Source organism: Cupressus sempervirens, chromosome 7 (assembly GCF_028749045.1).
Source record: "Cupressus sempervirens isolate cs-2001-9-10 chromosome 7, ASM2874904v1, whole genome shotgun sequence".
Lineage (NCBI taxonomy): Eukaryota > Viridiplantae > Streptophyta > Pinopsida > Cupressales > Cupressaceae > Cupressus > Cupressus sempervirens.
In genome coordinates this window covers 457,614,492-457,619,773 of record NC_143124.1, presented here as the reverse complement: position 1 = coordinate 457,619,773, position 5,282 = coordinate 457,614,492, and positions in this window count along the sequence as shown.

Sequence of the window (5,282 nt, the reverse complement as noted above, 5' to 3'; positions counted from 1 at the left end):
CTATTCCTTGTATCTTGGTGGATGGAATATTATTCAGGAAGGATTCTAGTGGAGTCCTATTGAGGTGTATCAATATACATCAAATTAGTGGGTTGTGAAAAGAACTCCATCATAGTCCCATTGGTGGTCATTTCTCATCTAGGATTAAAATGATGAAGATAATGAGGGTTAGTTATTATTTAAAAACCTTGTTTAATGAATCTCACAAGTGGGTGAGGAAGTGTGAAAAAATTTCCTTCTCAAGAAAACAAAGATTAGTTGCTCTTCCTCTTCATCCTATTCAATATCTTTCTCAATGGGATTTAGATTTCATTAGTCCAATAAACCCACCCTTTAGCTATGGTCACAAGTAGATATTGGCAGCCACAAATTAATTCACAAGATGGACAATGGAAGTAAATTTGAGAGATAGAATATAGGCTTTAGTGGTTGATTTCCTTGACGGGATAGTGACTAGATTTGTTGTTCCTTCAACTATGATATTAGATAATGCTATGTCTTTTGTTGGAATTCATATATGCTCTTGGGTTGTTTAATATGAAATATATTTGAGCACTTCCTCATATTATTATCCCAAAGGAAATGGTATGGATGAATCCTCCAAGAAGGACCTCTATTGAAAATATAATAGGAAGAGTAAACTCTTAGAGGCTGGAGCGTGAATCAGTGCTTCAAAATTTTACCCATAAAATCATTCACCTCACATCCATCTCACAATTCAACATGTAAATTGAAATACCATATTATGTACATACATCTAAAGCATGTAAATAAGTAAACATTCACACATATGACACAAGATATGATTACCCAAAAACCCTCCAATGATAAGGTAAACTAGGGTACACATGACACCCACAAATATCTACTACTATAGTTGTAAATTGTAGCTAATTAAGGTTACAATTGTTTGACCATAAAATATGATCTACCCTATGAAATGTTTTCCCTTTGAAAGGCTTACAAAGACTACTAGGTCTCACCCTATTAAAGGATTTCAACACCCCATTAGAAGTGTGCTTGATTAGGGGACTTCAACTCATAATGAAATAAGAACCTTGTTCAAGTAGTTTAACATATCTTGTTAAGACTGCCCTATTAAGATATTTGACTGATTCACCTATTAGAATGTATCAAGAGTGATATTGTGATTAGTACTCTATTGCTAGATAACAGATCACCTCTTTGAATGTAACCTTGATCCTCTACTAATCAGATCTTTCTAGTCTATCCTTTTGCTTCTTCTTCTATTCTCATCTCATTGATTCTATAATTCATTTTACTTAAATACTAATCCCCTATCACTCTTAGATTCTTTATTTACAATGGCTTTGCATGCAACCTTCTCTTTCTAATCTATCTTCTCTTCCATGTGACACTTTTCTTACTCTCTATATGTATATGTGGATTAGGGTTTTCTCTCCTTAAGAAGATATTTGTGATGTAGGGTTAGTTATGAATCAATGATCATGATTCATCGATATTGCAACTTGATCCTTCCCTTTTTCTAATTGGATGCATGTAATGCACATTGATCATTAATTAAGGTTCATCCTTATCATCTAGAATCTCAAAAAAAATCTTAAATTGGCTCAAAAATGGTTTACATAGTAGTTATGCCATTACAAACAACTATATCAAAACTATATCACTTAGCATCTCAATTTCATATTGCTTAGCATCAACCATGACTTTAATATTGTCACTCAACATCTGAATGAGTTGACATGCACTTCTTTCTTGGCACTTGAATCACTCAGCACATACTATCTACTTGGCATCTGAGTGACTCAAAACTAACTATTACTTGACACTTATTAGTATCTCAGTTGACATGCTCTATCTAACATGTTATGCTCAGCATGCATTACTTGCTCAACATGAACTATGTACATGGCATATGATAACTTAAGTGTGTAAACACTCATTTGTCAAATGAATATGTGATCAATAGTCTCCCTATTTTACACAAGTGTCATTAGAGGCCTCACCCCGACCCATCCTAGCACCGATAATACATTGTTATTTTGATACTCATGCTAACATGTCACAAAATTATTGGATACATTGAACATTGTTATGCTATTTTTTGATGTGTGACGCTTACTTTAGTTATTTGATTTTGGCAATTTAATGCTTATAGATATGTATAATGATGAAAGCAAATGTATGCAATGCTAACACATTTGGTTATGCAAGTCGAAAGGTTAGAAATATGAGTAGAATTAGATAAACAACTATTTATTAAGAAATGGATGTTTTATTCATAAAATTCCTCTAATATGTAATTCACATTATGCATGTGGTTTTGGACCTACTGATGTGTGCAATGAGTGTGTAGGAAAATTAGCCGAGACAACTCAACAGAAAAGCGGAGCCAAACTACTTGTTAATTTGTGCTAACATTATATGGTAATTCTTGAAAGGTTGTAATTTGATCTTACTATTCTCCTAACCTTTAATTGTTCCAAATAAGATTTTAAAGGCTTAGAAACATTAAATTTAAGTACCCCTATGGGTAAGGGTATGGGTGGGGGTACTTTCTTCTTGGAATATTCAAATATGGAAAGAGTACTTATGAGAGGGGGGGGTGAATCAGAAGTACCACAATTTGTCCCATAAAACTTTTAGGTGGAAGTAAATTGTATGCATGTAAATACATTAACTAAACATGAAACTAACACATGAATCAATAACACATAACACTTGAAATTGGTAACCCAGAAACCCTCCAGGAATAAGAAGGTAAAACTGGGGTGGGGATGATACCCACAAAAATTACTGCAGCAATATTGTTTAACCACTTCTGATGGTTTGCCCTGTTAAAGGCCTGCCCTATTAAAGGCTTTACACTATATTAGTAGTGACCTAGTTAGAGGATTTTCAAACACTTAACATGAAGTGTCACCATGTTAAAGGATTTAATCACCTGTTTAAGGATTAATCAAAATAGTTGTTAAGCTAACCTATCACCATAGGATTTCCATGCTAATACAATGGCTAGAAATTATTAGGTAAAATAAACCTGATAGTTTACAATCCTTGATTGCTGAATGCAAGCTCTGTTCCACTTCGTCTGATTTTGATCCTTTGTGATCTAATAACTTTCGCTTCACAAAATAGTATATCATCCACTCTATATCTATCCACTATATCATATCTCATCTATATCATCTCCTCTGTATCATATCATATCATATCATGTTTCAATGAGATATCATCTTCCTTATAAAGACATTCAAAGATTTAGGGTTAGGTATGGATCTATGATCCATATTCAATCTTCATTTACCGCTCAATACTTATCTTTTGCTGATTGGTTGCATGCCTCTATTAATTTTCTTATTGACTGCATGTAGATTGCCTAGGAAATATAAAAGATTCGATCTCATCATTAAATCCTTCGAGATTTCCTTATGTCGGTTGTAAAAACTATTTACTTCATAGTTTGTGCAAGTACAAACTCTTATTTTGATACCCTGAATTAGTCAGCTCCTGAAGTATTCTTGATGCATGGTACATGTTATTTCTTGGGTTATTCGGCACTTACACAAAACTGTGTTACTCGGCATCTGATGTTACTCAGCATCTAAACTTTACTCGGCACCTAATCTTCACTCGGCACCTAAAGATCACTCGGCACCTAAAGTTTACTCAGCACCTGATCTTCACTCGGCACCTGGGGATCACTCGGCTTACATGGTATACTCGGCTGCAATGTAGAATGTGATTAAGTGTGTTGGCACTCAAGTGTCAAAAACATTATAATGTTAACAATCTCCCCCTTTGACATGAGTGACAAAAATACTTAACTGACCTTATGAGTACATTAACTAATCTATCTGGTATATACAAAAACTTGATCAAAATTTGTAGCTATACCTCAAAAATTTTGTGAATCCCCTTGAGTTGATTGTGTCTTGTCTGTGTATCATGCTCCTCTATATATTATGCTCCACCTATTATTTCTTTTTTTTTTATATCTACTCCCCCTATTATTAGCTCTTTTCAACAATAATCTCCCCTTTTTTTGACACTTATGTCAAAGAATGTTTAAGGGTTAAGACCGTATTTAGCCAAAAATGTGATGTTCACCTCCATAATCATTCTGAGAGTTGCATCCCAATTGTTCAAAGCAATTTCCAGTGACTTATGTTGGATGGTAGTCTCGGCAGCAAGATGAATAAGTCCATCTGTTGTAGAAAGATTTGGATCTTTCTTGAGTACATTTTCAGCATATACTTGCACTTTATGGAGTATCTCTAAATGTGGAGTAATGGAGGATTGGAGTTGTATTACTTTGGCCTTAATATTAGCCTCATCTACTATTAAGATAGCTATTTCTTTGTGAGTGTGAAGCGATTGAGCAAAATGCTTCTCACTTTGAGCTGGATCACTTGGTAGCTGCATGCTTGAAATGTTTAAATTTCTTTCCAAGCTCAAGATCTTTTGGCTAGTCTCCTGTGTGAAGTATGAAAAGTCACACAAATTTTTGTACAATGAGAATATATTCTCAAGTACCTTTTTTACTTTGTCAATAAGCTTTTCCAATTCAACTTGTGAAAGTGCAATTTGACTTGAAATTTTCTCATTCACTTTCCCTTGAAATTTTCTTTCTGACCATTCCATAAGTTTAGCATTTGTTTCTAGGTCTTCATTTGTCACCTGGTCAACAATATCTGTTAGTTGCTCTATGATATGCTTTGACTCATCTGATGATTACAAACTGAAGGCATCCATAAAGATGTCCTTAATCTCATATAATGTTTTCTTTTGTTTATACTCCTTTCTGAGTATCTCCTACTTTTTCCTTCTATTTAGTGCTTCCTGCACCTCATTGATTTGATCAATGGTTATTGATTTTGAGTCATAGCTTGGTATGACTATCTCCTTATCTAATTTAGGGTCTCCATAGTGAAGTACCCTTGCCACTCTGGTAGTACTAGATGTTGGTACTGATATCTACAATGGCTGGTGTGAAGGTGTTCCCGTGGTAGGGAAATTTATTAAGTTTGTATTGCCTCCTGTTCTTTAGGGGTTTCCACTTTTTCTTCTTCCTATTGTCTACCATGATCAATTATTGTTATTTGTGGAAGTGCACCTTTTGTTTGTGCTGTAGGATCAGATGTAATAGTCTATCCTATTTGATCTGCTGCTTTATCCTCAGTTGCACTTAGCTTTTGTGTTGTGGTGTCAAGTATGCCTAGTGTAACAGCTGTTGGCATTTGAAGTTGACCACTAGTAGCTATAAAGATGTTGGAAGGTGGTTCTTGTGAATTAAC